A 16,712-nucleotide genomic window follows, 5' to 3' on the forward strand; every position below is an offset into this window, starting at 1 on the left:
GCAGAAACATGGTGGTGGTCCAGATAAAAGGGCAGCACAGGGGACCCAGCGAGGATGGTATTTTGTTTGTGAAATGGTGGATGTGATGGAGGAAAGAAGGGAGGACAAACCCACATGGATGGGAGAGAGGTTGTTTCAGTAGTAAAGCTCTGTGAGAAGTGGAGGAAGGGAACCATGATTGGGATGTCTGTGGCAGGTGCAGGGCAGGAAGGCCGACTTCATGGTCATGGCTGCCAGAGAACGGATAGAAAGTGGTGCTCAGAAAAGGAAGCAGTTCCGAAGCATTATCACTTTTCTCTTTTCCCCAGCTCTGAGAGACTTGGCAGCAGGGCTCCATGTTCCCTTGAGTTTAAATGGTTTGGATTTAGAAGAACTGCTCAGAACAGAGCAAGCCATGTGCCTCATGACTGACCTCAGGGGTGTTTCCAGACAGACCTCTGTGTCCTGACTCTGCCACCTTCCTTCACCTGCAGGGCCCTTGTCACTGCTGGTGGTGGTAGGGGCTGGACTGGACTCTGGCTGGGCTCCTGTGCCAGGACCCTGGGCACGCACAAATGTTGCGAAAATAAAAAAGAAGTTGCACATAAAGGTCCCAGCACACAACAAGGGAACTTAAAGAGAAAAGGAAAACTAAGTGAGTGTCAGAGACATCTTTCCTGGGCATCTGGACACTGGTGACATTCCATTGAAGATGGGGAGATAGAAAGTGACTTGTGGTTTGAAGACAAAGTTTTTGAATTTTAATTTTTAACAGAATGGAAGCCCATGGAAGCCTAGGGATGTAGCCAAGGCCCAGCCTTTCTTTAGAAGCTGGTAAACTTATAAAAATGCATTCCTTTCCACTTCAGTAAAGACGAGGGGAGATTTTGCATGTGGACAGGCACATTTCAGAACACGTATTTGCAGAGGCTATCTTAGTGAAACGAGATTTTATATTGGGAAGTGACATTAATTACCACATTATATCAGAGCATCTGAACAAGGACGCAGAATGGTTGAAACTAAGTAAACTGAACTACTTAATTAAAATACTGCATTTCATAGTATCATGAATGTAATATAAAAATAGTATGTTAAAAATGTTTATATTATATGTCTTGATTTTCATATGGAAATACAAGGATCCAAGGGCAAACCTAGCACAGTGCCTGGGACATGGTAGCTACTGGAGAATGGAGAACGAATAAAATGAGCCAATAAAGCCCATGTTGACCACTTGTGTGGCTTATACGTCAGTTCTCCACCTCGGAAAACAAAAACACAAACAAACAAACAAACAAAAAACATCCAGTACATTCTATTAGTTTCTTGTAAACACATGTAATACAAAATTATGCTTAATGAGGGACACCTGGGTGGCTCAGTGGGTTAAAGCCTCTTCCTTAGGCTCAGGTCATGATCCCAGGGTCCTGGGATAGAGACCCGAGTGTCCATCTCCATCTCTGCTCAGCGGGGAGCCTGCTTCCCCCTCTCTCTATCTGCTTCCTTCTCTGCCTACTTGTGATCTCTGTCTGTCAAGAAAATAAATAAAATCTTTTTTAAAAATTTTGCTTAATGATAGTCCCATAATTAAGGAATTTTTTAAGGATTTATTTATTTATTTTAGAGAAAAAGCAAAATTGGGAGGGACAGAGGGAGTGGGAGAGAGAATCTCAAGCAGCCTCTGCTCTGAGTGTGGAGCCCGATGCAGGGCTGGATCCCACAGTCCCAAGATCACGACCTGAGCCAAAATCAAGAGTCAGACGCTAAACCCACTGTGCCACCCAAGCACCCCTATAGTTAGGGAAATTTATATGAGTTGATGTATCAATGAACAAGGCAACGCATTCTGAAATGCATTATAATCTAAGTGTAGATGGGATTGTGTTCCAGACAGTTGGAAAGAGATTAAGGTACCAGATGATATCCTTGAGAATTACCTGAAATAATGTTATATGTGCTGCAAAAGGGAAACATTCCTATGAAAGCACAAGGAAGGCAGGATTTAAAGCTGGAGGTGATACAGCATAGCACAGTGACAGTGAAGGGGGGTTCAGAGAAGCTTGAGGAGTAGGTTTGGCTGAGACAGAATCGAGGATCCTTTGTGCTTCCTTCTTCCCCTGCCCCAGAATAGTCCCCAGAATGGGAATGTCCATGACCTGACTGAATAACTCTAGCACTTTCTGAATGGAGTATAAAGAAACGGATACTTAAAGCACCACCCATGGACCACAGGCTTCAGCAACACCTGGGAACTTACTGTAAATCAGAATCTTAGACCCCACAGCAGCCCTACTGAACCAGAATCTGCCATTAACGAGTTCTCTAGGCACGTGGCATTCAATCTTGAATAAAATTTGAGAGGTATTGGTCTGGCATTTAGAAACATGGGCTTTAAGACAAAGGGACTTGGGCTCAAATCTCATTTCCACCTGGGTCAAGCTGATTTTCTGACACTGTTTCATCGTCTGCCCCCTGCAGTTAGAGCTATCTCATAAATATCGTCATCTCATGTAAATGAGATCATTACGTGTAAAATGTGTAGTGCCCACCCTTTAGTAAACACTTGATAAACCTGAGCTACTTTTATTATTTCCCTTCTGCTGAGCTGCAGGATAAGGAAATGGTGAGGAAGAAGAGTTCTCCCCATGATCTTTGTCTCTCCGTTCTCAGTCCTAGACTCAGCAGCAACTTGTGAGTAGATCTGATGGTTTCTCTGAGTCTCCTTCGGCCACCAAACGTTTTTTTCTTGTACATTCCTATGAACAAGTCAGTTATCCTCTTTGAGCCTCCTTATCCTCCCCAGAGGCATGGGATGGCCACATTAACCTGCCTTCAGGTTGTTAAAACCAGGGGGAGTGATCCATTAGAGAGTATATTGTTCCTTGTTCAAAGAGCTCGTATGGAGGATGGAGCATAACGGAGCCCAACTGGGAAGAATCATCTTGGGTAAGAGGCTGAACAACCACCCTCAGGTGCTAAATTACGTCATTTGCTAGTAATGTGTGGTGCAGTGACTGAGAAGGCATTTCCTTTTGATAGGAAGAGACAAGGTGGGTTCTAGAAGCCAATAGGGAGGGCAGGAAGCTAGTTTCATCTTCCAAGACAGAAGCCTCTGTAGAAACATCCCAGAAAGATTTTTCCTGAAAAATATGACCTAGATTTTCAAGAGCTACCTAAACGTTTTGCTCTTTACCTTATGTCACAGCAGAAAAAGAGATACATTCACTGGAAGAGTAACATAAAATTAAGTAAGTGGACCTAGAGGACAGTTTCTAAAGAGGATCACAGGAGGGAATGATGGCCTCTGGTTGGGTGTCAGCAGAGCTTCTGAGAAAGAAGATTTTTATGGTTGCCTTTGAAGGATGGATAGACTCTTGAGAGGGAGTTGCTGTCTTCGTGGAGGAAATAGCCTAGGAAAAACGAGCCAGAAAATGTTGAGGTGCCTGAAGGAACGATGAAGAAAGCTCCAGATTGCACAGGGCTGGAGAGGGAGAGTCTGTTGTGAAGGTAGACAGGCATCCGATTTTGAAGGACCTCGATGGCTCAGTTCCTCATTTCTCTGTGATGGCCAGTCATGCACTCTTGGGGATTTGGGAGACTGACGTGATCAGGAACGTGTTTCAGAACATGTATCTGGCATCTCTGTGTGATTTGGTTCAAATCAGGAAGAAGTTAGGGAGACCAAATCCATATTTGTGGCCCAGGAAAAGTAACCAGGCCCTGGATTTGTAACAGTGGGACTGAAAGGAAAGGACAGTTTGGAACAGTGGCCTTTGGAACAGGACTCCTCCCTGTCAGCAAGAAGCCTTGATATCAGAGGAAAATATAATTCACTCACCTTACAGTTGCTGTTGCCAAGCTCCAGGTTTCGATATATTTTTTTAAGGTAGTGTGAGTAGCAGAGCAAATATACTAGTTACTTGTTCTATTTTTATGTCCTTCTGTAGGGAAAAGAGAAAAAGGAAGAATTCTTTTGATGTGTCATACTCTGAGACTTATGGTAGTTTGCTAATTATAAGCTCTATTGTCTCCGTCTCAAAAGGCATTCAAGAGCTGAACCAAGTATAGTAAGGTCTCCCAGACCCCAGTGATGACACAGCTGCAAAATTTGTAGCCGAAATGTCAGAACGCCTTAGTATTTTAGCAGGCCAAAAGGCCAAGCAGAGTAAAGTTAAACTGTTTCTTGCTTCTTACCAAAACTTGCAAGATCTAACAATAGAGCCCAAGATCTTATCGAAAACGTTTCATCCCTTCTTTGACCCCCTGGACTGTGGGCTGAGCCTGGTTTTTCCCATCTGTTGAATGGGAGATAATCATACTTCCATCTATTCCTGTCTTTCTAACAAAGGCTGTTTGAGTGCCTTGGTTTCAGGATATTTTCGTAGAGTCCAAAATTAAACACACTTTGGATGTCCTCATCCACATGGCTCCGGGCCAGCTTTCTCTCTTAGTGTAAACTCTTGAAACTGAGGGCTAGCCACCTTCATCCCACTTATTCTCAGAGCTGAGTGCCCACCTGACTTCTCATCTGTAAAGTTAGTTCATTAATCAGGCATGATCTTAGTGTCATCTTCAAATGTCTTCTCTTCAGGAACAGTTTTTCGTTTTTTGTTTTTTTTTTTAAGATTTTTTTTTATTTGAGAGAATGAGAGAGAGATTGACCATGAGAGGAGAGAGGTCAGTGAGAGAAGCAGACTCCCTGCAGAGCAGGGACTCCAGGATCATGACCTGGACTGAAGACAGTTGCTTAACCAACTGAGCCACCCAGGTGCCCAGGAATGGTCTTTCTAAAGGCTTCCCAAATAATATGAATTCAAACAATTGACTTAATACCATTCCCCCCCAACCCTTTCTTTGGTAAAAGTAAATATTTAGAAAATGTAAATAAAGAGGTCTTTTTTAAAACTTTTATTTTATTAACATATAATGTATTATTTGCCCCAGGGGGACAGGTCTGTGAATCATCAGTCTTACACAAATCACAGCACTCACCATAGCACATGCCCTCCCCAATGTCCATCAACCAGCCACCCTCTCCCTCGCACCACCCCCCAACCTACAAGCAACCTTCAGTTTGTTTTGTGAGAGAGTCTCTTATGGTTTGTCTCCCTCCCGATCCCGTCTTGTTTCATTTTCCCCTCCCTTCCCCCCATGGTCTCCCACTCTGCATCTCAAATTCCTCATATCAGAGAGATCATATGATAATTGTTTTTCTCTGATTGACTTATTTCACTTAGCATAAATGCCCTCTAGTTCCATCCACGTTGTTGCAAATGGCAAGATTTTGGGCTCTTTGATGGCTGCATAGTATTCCATTGTATACATACACCACATCTTCTTTATTTATTCATCTGCGGATGGACATCTGGGTTTTTCCAGTCAGGTGTCAGGTGTGCATGCCCCTTCGGATCACTACATTTGTATCTTTGGGGTAAATACCCAGTAGTGCAATTGCTGGGTTGTAAGGTAGTTTTACTTTTAACTTTCTGAGGAACCTCCATACTGTTTTCCAGAGTGGCTACACCAGCTTGCATTCCTACCAACAGTGTTGGAGGGTTCCCCTTTCTCTGCATCCTCTCCAACACCTGTCATTTCCTGACTGGTTAACTTGAGCCATTCTGACTGATGTGTGGTGGTATTTCATTGTGGTTTTGACTTGTATTTCCCTGATGCTAAGTGATGTTTTCATGTGTCTGTGATCATTTGGATGCCCATTCTTTGCAGAAATGTCCGTTCATGTATATCGCTCATTTCTTGATTGGATTATTTGTTCTTTGGGTGTTGAGTTTGATAAGTTTTTTATATATTTTGGATACTAGCCCTTTGTTTGGTATGTCATTTGTAAATATCTTCTCCCATTTTGTCAGTTGTCTTTTGGTTTTGTTGACTATTTCCTTTGCTGTGCAGAAGTTTTGATCTTGATGAAGTCCCAGTGGTTCATTTTTGCCCTTGCTTCCCTTTTCTTTGGTTGTCTTTCTGGGAAGAAGTTGCTGCAGCTGAGGTCGAAAAGGTTGCTGCCTGTGTTCTCCTCAAGGATTTTGATGGATTCCTTTCTCACATTGAGGACTTTCATCCATGTTGAGTCTATTTTTGTGTGTGCTGTAAGGAAATGGTCCATTTTCATTCTTCTGATGTGGCTGTCCAGTTTTCCCAACACTATTTGGTTTTTTTTTTTTTTTGTTTTTTTTGTTTTTGTTTTTTAAAGATTTTTTATTTATTTGTCAGAGAGAGAGAGGGAGCACAGGCAGACAGAATGGCAGGCAGAGGCAGAGGGAGAAGCAGGCTCCCTGCTGAGCAAGGAGCCCGATGTGGGACTCGATCCCAGGATGCTGGGATCATGACCTGAGCCGAAGGCAGCTGCCCAACCAACTGAGCCACCCAGGCATCCCCCAACACTATTTGTTAAAGAGACTATATTTTTTTCCATTGAACATTCTTTCCTGCTTTGTTGAAGATTAGTTGACTATAGAGTTGAGGGTTCATTTCTGGGCCCTCTATTCTGGTTCACTGATCTATGTGTCTGTTTTTGTGCTAGTACAATACTTTCATGATGATTATAGTTTTTTAATAGAGCTTGAAGTCTGGAATTGTGATGCCACCAACTTTGGCTTTCTTTTTCAATATTCCTCTGGCTATTCGAGGTCTTTTCTGAATCATATAAATCATAGGATTATTTGTTCCCTTTCTTTGAAAAACGTTGATGGTATTTTGATAGGGATTGCATTAAATGTATAGATTGCTCTAGGAAGCATAGACATTTTCACAATATTTGTTTTTCTAATCCATGAGCATTGAACGTTTTTCCATTTCTTTATGTCTTCCTCCATTTCTTTTGTGAGTACTTTATAGTTGTGTGAGTACAGATTCTTTGCCTCTTTGGTTAGATTTATTCCTAGGTATCTTACAGTTTTAGGTGCAACTGTAAATGGGATTGACTCCTTAATTTCCCTTTCTTCTGTCTTACTGTTGGTGTATAGAAATGCAAATGATTTCTGGCATTGATTTTATATCCTGAAACTTTGCTGAATTCCTGTAGTTCTAGCAGTTTTCCAGTGGAGTCCTTTGGGTTTTCCATATAAAATATCATATCATCTGCAAAGAGGGTGAGATTGACTTTTTCTTTGCAAATACAGTTGCCTTTTGTTTCTTTTTGTTGTCTGATTGCTGAGGCTAGGACTTCTAGTACTATTTTGAATAGCAGTGGTGATAGTGGACAGAACTGTTGTGTTCTTGACCTTAGGGGGAAAGCTCTGTTTTTCCCCATTGAGAATAATGTGGGTTTTTCATAGATGGCTTTTATGATATTGAGGTATATCTCCTCTATCCCCACACTATGAAGAATTTTTCTCAAGAAGGATGCTGTACTTTGCCAAATGCTTTTTCAGCATCTATTGAGAATATCATATGGTTCTTGTTCTTTCTTTATTAATGTATTGTATCATATTGATTGATTTGCAGATGTTGAACCAACCTTGCATCCCAGGAATAAATCCCATTTGGTCGTGGTGAATAATCCTTTGAATGTACTGTTGGATCCTATTGGCTAGTATTTTGGTGAGAATTTTTGCATCCTTGTTCATCAAGGATATTTGTCTGTAATTCTCCTTTTTTGATGGGGTCTTTATCTGGTTTTGTGGTCAAGGCAATGCGGGCCTCATTAAATGAGTTTGGAAGTTTTTGTTCCATTTCTATTTTTTTTAAACAGTTTCAGGAGAATAGGTATTAATTCTTCTTTAAATGTTTGGTAGAATTCCCCCTGGGAAACCATCTGGCCCTGGACTCTGGTTTGTTGGGAGATTTTTTATTGCTTCTTCAACTTCCTTACTGCTTATGGGTATGTTCAGGTTTTCTATTTCTTTCCAGTTCAGTTTTGGTAGTTTGTATGTCTCTAGGAATGCATCCATTTCTCCCAGATTGTCAAATTTGCTAGCATATAGTCGTTCATAATATGTTCTTATAATTGTTTGTATTTCTTTGGTCTTAGTTGTGATTGCTCCTCTTTCATTCATGATTTTTATTAACTTGAGTTTTTCTCTTTTCTTTCTGATAAGTCTGGCCAAGGGTTTATCAATCTTATTAATTCTTTCAAAGAGCCAGCCTCTGGTTTCATTGATCTGTTCTACTGTTCTTCTGGTTTCTGTTTCACTGATTTCTGCTCTGATCTTTATTATTTTTCTTTTCCTGCTGGGTTTAGGCTTTATTTGCTGTTCTTTCTCTAGCTCCCCTTGGTGTAGGATTAGTTTGTGTGCTTTGTTTCTTGACAAAGGCTTGTATTGCTATATACTTTCCTCTCTGGACCGCCTTTGCTGTGTCCCACAGATTTTGAACAGTTGTGCTTTCATTTTCATTTGTTTCTGTGAATTTTTAAAATACTTCTTTAATTTCCTGGTTGACCTATTCATTGTTTAGTAGGATGCTCTTTAGCCTTCATGTATTTGAGTTCTTTCCAACTTTCCTCTTGTGGTTGAGTTCTACTTTCAAAGCATTGTGTTCTGAAAATATGCAGGGAATGATCCCAATCTTTTGTTACCAGTTGAAACCTGATTTGTGACCCCAGATGTGATCTATTCTGGAAAATGTTCCATGAGCGTTAAGGAAGAATGTGTATTCTGTTGCTTTGGGATGGAATGTTCTGAATATATCTGTGATGTCCATCTGGTCCAGTGTGTCATTTAAAGCCTTTATTTCCGTATTGATCTTTTGCTTAGATGATCCATCCATTTTAGTGGTGGGGGTGTTAAAGTCCCCTACTATTATTGCTTTATTGTTGATGTGTTTCTTTGATTTTGTTTAGATAGTTGGCTGCTCCCATGTTAGGGGCATAGATATTTAAAATTGTTAGATCTTTGTGTTGGACAGACCTTTTAAGTATGATATAGTGTCCTTCTTCATCTCTTTTCATAGTTTTTGGCTTAAAAGCTAATTTATCTGATACAAGGATTGCCACCCCCACTTTCTTTTGATGTCCATTAGCATGGTATATTGTTTTCCACCCCCTCACGTTAAATCTGGAGGTGTCTTTGGGTCTAAAATGAGTTTCTTGCAAACAGCATATTGATGGGTCTTATTTTTTATCCATTCTGATACCCTGTGTCTTTTGATTGGGGTATTTAGCCCATTTACATTCAAGGTAACTTTTGAAAGATAAGAATTTAGTGCCACTGTATTGCCTTTAAGGTGACTCTTCTTGTATATTGTCTCCGTTCCTTTCTAGTCTGTTATTTTTAGGCTCTCTCTTTGCTTAGAGGACCCCCTTCAATATTTCCTGTAGGGCTGGTTTGGTGTTTGCAAAATCTTTTAGTTTTTGTTTGTCCTAGAAGATTTTTATCTCTCCTTCTATTTTCAATGACAGCCTAGTTGGATTTAGTATTCTTGGCTACATATTTTTCCCGTTTAGTGCTGTGAATAGATCATGCCAGTCCTTTCTGGCCTGCCAGATCTCTGTGGATAGGTCTGCTGCCAATCTAATCTAATGTTTCTACCATTGTGTGTTACAGGCCTCTTTTCCCGATCTGCTTTTGATATTTTCTCTTTGTCTCTGAGACTTGTAAGTTTTGCTATTAGATGACGGGGTGTTGACCTTTTATTGATTTTGAGGGAGGGCTGTTCTCTGTGCCTCCTGGATTTTGATGCTTGTATCCTTCCCCAAATTAGGGAAATTCTCTGCTATAATTGGCTCCAATATACCTCCTGCCCCCCTCTCTCTTCTTTTTCTGGAATCCCAATTATTCTAATATTGTTTCATTTTATGGTATCACTTACCTCTTGAGTTCTCCCCTTGTGGTCCAGTAGTTGTTTATCTCTCTTCTGCTCAGCTTCTTTATTCTCCATCATTTGGTCTTCTATATCACTAATTCTCTCTTTTGCCTCATTTATCCTAGCAGTAAGAGCCTCCATTTTTTATTGCACCTCATTAATTGCCTTTTTGATTTCCACTTGGTTAGATTTTAGTTCTTTTATTTCTCCAGAAAAAGAAAAAAAATTATATTTTATATATAAATTAACTTTATAAATTATACAAAATTATACACACACACACACACACACACACACATACACACACACCTATTAGCCTGGTGAATCGAACAGAGCCACATACTTGATTCTGATTATATTTTGATCTTTTAGAGGAGACTACATCCAAAAATTTGAATGAAGAAAAACTTATATCTGTAAAAATATAAGGATAAACACAATGAAGGGATGGAATATGACTATAAAGATGAAAATTTAAAAAGATTCTAAAAAAGGTATTGATACCATGAGAAGCTGCTTAAAGAAAGAAAAAAAAAGATGAAAGACTGTGATCAGGCTGGAGACTAGAACAACACTAGATTGGGGTGTATTTTGTTCTGTTCAGGAGTATTTTGATCTGTTAGAAGAAACTGTATCCCAAAATTTTAAAGAAGGAAAAACTTATATGTATACAAAAAATTAAGTTAAATACAATGAAGGATAGAATATGACAATGGAAATTTTAAAAGATTTTTTAAAAAGGTATTGATAAGATAAAATATATTTTTAAAAAAGGTTAAAATAGGAAAAAAGTAGGAAAAAGTAAAATAAAATTTAAAGAATTTTAATTTTGGAAGACTAAAGATTCATGGGGGAAAAGCCATAAATTCTGTGTGTTGGTTTCCCTTACCTCTGGAGTTCCACAGTGCTCATTGGTCAGTAAACTTGGTCTTAGTTGGATGTTCTTGCTGACATTTTTGGTGAGGGACCTGTTGCCGTGACTTTCAAATTTCTTTGCTGGAGGCAGAATCACACCGCCCTTGCCAGGGGCCAGACTATGTAATCTGCTCGGGTTTGTGCTCAGGAGCTTTTGTTCCCTGAACACTTTCCCTAGATCTTTGGAGGACAGGAATGAAAATGGCGGCCTCCCAATCTCTGCCTGGTGGAGCCAAGAGCTCAGAGCTGGGGCGCTGCTCTTCAGTGCGCCCCTGGAGAAAAGCGGTCCATCCCTCCTGTCTCCATGGTTTCCAGCCGCCCTCTGTGCTCAGCCGGTCTGTGACCCAGTGTTTCTGTCTCTGGCACATGGCCCCATTTCTAGTCTCCAAAGCCAGGAGATTGCTGCCACGTGCTCCAGTGCCACTCCTCCTGGGGGATGAAGGTGAGTCTCTCTGATCTGCTGCTTATACAGTCCCAGCTGAAAGAGCAGCAGTCCAGCTGTGCCTCAGATCATGGCTTAAGGTAACCCAGAGCTGAGACCTCCTTTCTCTGCTCTGTCTCTGTAGCTGGCTTCCCTGCCCCCGATGCCTGGGAGCTCTGCCACACTCAGGCACCCCCGGTCTTTATGTGATCTTCGGCTTCTGAGACTACACTATCCCAGTGGGGGTTACACCCCGTGCTTAGCCTCTGTCATGTCCCCCAACAGAGCAGACTTCTAAAGGTTCCTATTTTATGCTTCACGGCTCTATCACTTGCCAGGAGCCAGCCCCTCCCTCTGTGGTCTCTCTCCCCATATATCCACTTGGATTCACTTCTCTGCAAGTCTTACCTTCTGGAAAGTGGTCATTTTTCTGTTCCTAGAATTGCTGCTCTTCTTCTCTTCGATCTCCTGTTGAGTTTGTAGGTGTTCAGGATGGTTTAATAACTAGCTGAACCCCTGAACCCCATGATATTTAGGTGTCCTACTCCTCTGTCACCTTGCTTCTCTCCCCACAAATAAAGAGATTTGATATTGATAGTGGCATTATAAGTGGTTTTAAAATGATTTTGTTTTTTCTTTTCAAATCTTTGTAATAAACAAATATTGCTTACATGAGTTGGAAAAACTTGTTTTTTTAAACTAAGGTATAATGGACAAACAAGTTATATTAGTTTTAGGTGTGCAACATAATGATTCGGTATTGTGAACATTGTGAAATGGTGAGCACACTAAGTCTAGTTAATATCCCTCACCACACATAGTTAAGGAATTTTTATTTTCTTGTGATGAGAACTTTTAAGATTTACTCTCTAAGCAACGTGCATATATGCACTATAATACTATTAACCATAGACACCGTGGTGTACCTTACATCCCAGTACTTATTTTGTAACTGGAAGATTATACCTTTTGATGCACCCCCCACCTGTTTCACCCACCCTGTACCCCCTCCTCTGGCAATCACCAGTTTGGTTCTCTGAGTCTTTGAGCTTGGTTTGGGATTGTTGTTTTATTTTAATATAAAATTTATTTTTTTAAATTTCACGTATAAGTAGACCATGTGGTATTTGTCTTCCACTGTCTTATTTCACTTAGCACATTACCCTCAAGGTTCATCCATATTGTCACAAATGGCAAGATTTCATTCTTTTTAATGGCTGAATAATATTTCATCATATATATATATATATATGTATATATATATATATGTATATACACACTGACCTGTATATTTACCACAATTTCTTTATCATTCATCTGATAGTGGAAAAGGATCTATTATTTAAGAAACTTTTTTTCTAAGCATAGTCATCATACTTCATTTTTATAATTTAGATTTTTATTTCTAAAAGACACAGGCATTGAAATGTTTTGATGATTGTGCACATCAGAGTTATTTTCTTCTATAGTAATGGTTCTTAAATTTTAGGATTTTAAAATAGATTAGGAGGCTAATAGGGAATTATGAATTTTTGGTTTTGAAAATGGAATAATTTTTAAAAAGCTGCTAACCTTTGCTTTCAATTTTTAAGAAAAGGCAAGGATGGGGCACCTGGGTGGCTCAGTCAATTATGCATCCGACTCTTGATTTCCTTTCATGTCATGATCTCAGGGCTATGAGATCAAGCCCCACATCAGGCTCCCTGCTAAGTGTGGAGGCTGCTTAAAATTATCTCTCTCCCTTTCTCTCACTTTGCTCCTCCTTCTGCTCTCTGTCTGAAAATAGAAAGGATATATAACTATGTACAACTATAAAGAACTTGGTCTAAGAACAAAAGAGGACCCTTCAGAAGAAAGTCCAATAGGTATATTTTTGCAAACTTTTATGAGTGTTGTATTAATACATGTATTACCATTTCAAATCTCTTAAAATTCTATTTAATGACATTATTATCAAGTAAAATTATTTTGGAGACAGTGAAACATGAGGAAGAGATGGAACATCTCCAATGTCTCAATTTCTCTTTGTGTCCTTGTCATTATAAAATTATCCAGTTTTATACAAGGCTATTAAAGAAAATGAACAGTACTCCTTAATATTTATTACACGCAGTTTGGAACGTTCTAGGTACATTGAGAGAAACCAAGGTACAACCGGCCATCCTGCCTAATTTTAACTTTGAAAAGCCTGGAATTTAAGGAGTCAGGGGACTAGCTACCAAGGTGGCCTCAGTAATTCTGGACCCTGATGATTCAGCACGGTAAAGGCAGCAGCTTCTATGAACAGTTCATCAAGATTGGTACCAGAAGGGGCACTGGAGAAGACTTTTTCTTCCTTAATTGCCTTTTTCTACTCTGACTATTCCCCCCCGCCCCCTCAGAAATATATTTTAGGTACTAAATTTCATGATAAAGCCATTTTAACTCTAGTTTGATTCTGTGATTTGAAGCATGGACAGGTTAGTCATTGGCGCTCAGAAAATGTTCACTTTGGTAGGCTGCCTTTTAAAATAAAGCAAAATCCCATTAAAAATAACATCTGTCTCCACTGCCCTTGGTGACTTTGTCCTTTATATAACTAATACATCTATATTCTTCCTTCTACATTCCTCGGAGAGAAATTACAAGATTTATCTTTTTACTCTGACAGCTGTGTTATTGCATAAGTACTGAGAAACAGAACAATTCAATATACTTTAGTGGGGTTGTTTTTAAGTGGTCTAGTATGTGCCCTTTGTTAATATTAATTTGCAGTTCTTAATATGCTCTATTTATGGTTCTCTCAAATAAGGAAAAGTCCCTAGATTAGGGGGTTGAACATCTAACAGAGTTGAGACCAACTGTTGAGAGCTACTTTGTTTTTAATTCCAAGTGAGTGATTAACTCTTATGGATTTCAAATATTGAGATGAGTTTATTGTAAAATAAGAGGTTATAGCTTCACCATAGACTTCCTGTATGTGGTTCACCACACAATTCTAACATTATTTGTGTGCAGTTTACCAATAATTTTTAGTCCTCATACTAAGTGGTAGGTTGAATAATGGGTATTGTGTTGAAAGGTGCCTGAGGCTTCTTTGGATCCAACCAGAAGGAATATTAAGACAGATTCATAATGTCCACAAATGAATAGGAGCCAAAACATACACATGAGTGCCTGGGCATTGCCAGCCTAGTTTAAGGTAACTTTTTTTTTTTTTTAAGACTTTATTTATTTGAGAGAGAGAATGAAAACACAAGCAGGGAGAGAGGCAGAAGGAGAAGCATACTCCCCTGTGAGTGGGGAGTCCAACATGGGTCTCGATCCTAGGTCCCTGGATCATGACCCAAGCCAGAGGCAGATGCTTAACCGACTGAGCCACCAAAGTACCCCTGAGATAATATTTTTAAGTCGTACTCTATAATTTAGTATCTGTTTAGACTGTTCTCTAAGCTTCTTCTTGAAGTCCAGACTTTCCAGTTTCATTGTAAGTTTGCTCAGAATCCCTGGTATGTTAGGACCCAATCAAAAATGGTAACTGATCAATTGGCTAATGGATATACAAATGAGCAAATATTTGGCACCTGAAGGTTGCTACCTTGTACACTGTGTCTGTGCATCCTTGTACCTTCTTCAAAACAATTTTACAATTTGGATTTTCTGTAAGGACATTTATTCCATATCCACTTTGGGCAAACAGTAGCACAATCTCATTCCATCCTTGTCCATGGCAGTTTTGCTATTGCTCAAACTTAATAGGTATGAGTTCCATATCTTCTATTTCAGATTCTGTTTGTATCCTCACTATCCACTCCTTATGTCTCCAGGAAGAGGGGGCTTTTCTCCTTCACCTTAGGTAAGCCCCACTCTGCCATTACCTTCACCTGCGTCTCCTGGGATCTTGTGCCTCCGTTGTTCCCAGGATTGGTAGTAACTGCCTTGTCTTTCTCTTGTCTGGAGCTTTGTCCTCTCCTTAAAGATCTACTAGTCTCCCAGTTTCAGAGTAAACTTCACTTTACTCTCTATTGCTCCCTCCTAGCTCCCATCTCATTTCTTGCCTCTCACAGGTGCCTCTCCAGCCTCGTGCCCCACTTCCTCCCAAGATACTTTCAACAGTGATGGAAATGTACTAGACCTGTGTTGAGCCACTCAGCACAGGTGGTTCTCGAACACTTGAAACGGGAGAAGTGTAACGTGGAGAAATGAATTGTCAATTCTCGACATGTCATTTAAATTTGGAACAGTCACGTAGGGCAAACAACTGCAATATCGGATAGTACGTAGACTTTCAAAGCCAGGGTCCCTCACTTGAGCCACAGAACACAGAACATCATGTGACTGCATCTTCTCCATTGCCCCAAGGACAGTCCTGAGTGAGTACTGTCCCAAGTTGGGGAGAAGTGAAATCCACACCTGCATCAGAACTTTGTTCTCTCTGCTTAGGTAACTGAAGCCTTCCTTTCCAGCCCTTGGAAAGAAGAAGTTCTAATATATGTCATTGGCAAAGGTCATTAGCAACTCTAAAAGGCAGTCCAGTGCTGGTTTCTCAATCATGTCTCCTAACTGCTTTAATGTAATTAATTTGTTACTATCCTCTGAATGCTGCCTTTACTTGTCTACTTGTCAGCCTCAGTCTCCTTTCTGCACTCACCAAACTACAGAGATTCTTTGAGGCTCCCATCTTGACTTTTCTAAAAATTAAATCCTTCAGTGTTTTAAAAATATCTATTGAAGGGGAGTTTGGCTTAGTCAGTGAAGCAGCCAACGCTTCATTTTGGTTCAGGTCAGGATCAAACAAACCCCTCGTTGTGCTCTGTGCTCAGCAGGGAGTCTGCTTAAAAGTTCTCTCTCTCTCCCTCTCCCTCTGCACCTCCCCCCAATAAATAAATAAATCTTTTAAAAAAGTATCTACTGAAGTTTTATTAGAGTTCAGGCAAGACTATACTTTCAGGGATCATTTCTATAGTTTGTTACTAGAGTTCAGGCAAGCACCAAAGATAAAGTGGTTGCTGATAAAAATAAAAATAATAATAATAAATATTTTAATAAAATATTTGTTATTATATGCCAGGTCCTCCTCTTAGCTCTGTGGGTACATGATTTCATTTACTTCTCATAGGTACCCAGTGTGATAGATACTATTATTATATAAATTTTATAGATGAGGAATCTGTAATAATGTACCAGGTCTCACAATCCGTGACTGATAGAACTCACCTGCTTCTACACAGTTTATATTGCAGCACCAGCCCGTTCTTCCTATTCTTCAACAGTATTAGGGAATTCCTAGTTTGTTTGTTTGTTTGTTTCTTTCTTTCTTTTAAAAATTTATTTACTTATTTGAGAGCAGAAGAGAGAGAAAGAGCAAGCAAGAGCAGGGGAAGTGGAGAGAGGAAAAAGCAGGCTCCCAGCTAAACAGGGAGCCCAATGTGGGGCTTGATCCCAAGACCCTGAGATCCTGACCTGAGCTGAAGGCAGACGCTCAACCAACTGAGCCACCCAGGTGCCCCAGGAATTCCCAATTTCTTATAGCTCTTTTACCTTTGCTTTGTTTTGTTGTTGCCCTTTGTTTTGTTCTTACCTTTTTGTTATTAAACATCTCACATAATTAGACTTTTCTTTCCCGTGAACATCTAAGCTCCCAACATAGGGACCAAAT

General features: G+C 40.0%; 1 protein-coding gene and 1 pseudogene across 3 annotated transcripts in view; both read left to right on the plus strand.

The window, feature by feature from the left end:
• The window catches only part of CHRM3 (cholinergic receptor muscarinic 3), a 491,309-nt gene that overhangs the window by 231,850 nt on the left and 242,747 nt on the right, over positions 1-16,712 (plus strand). The gene's annotated exons all lie outside the window — the stretch shown is intronic.
• On the plus strand, positions 15,989-16,071 carry LOC122901400 (annotated as a pseudogene).

This window comes from Neovison vison, chromosome 2, assembly GCF_020171115.1.
Source record: "Neovison vison isolate M4711 chromosome 2, ASM_NN_V1, whole genome shotgun sequence".
NCBI lineage: Eukaryota > Metazoa > Chordata > Mammalia > Carnivora > Mustelidae > Neogale > Neogale vison.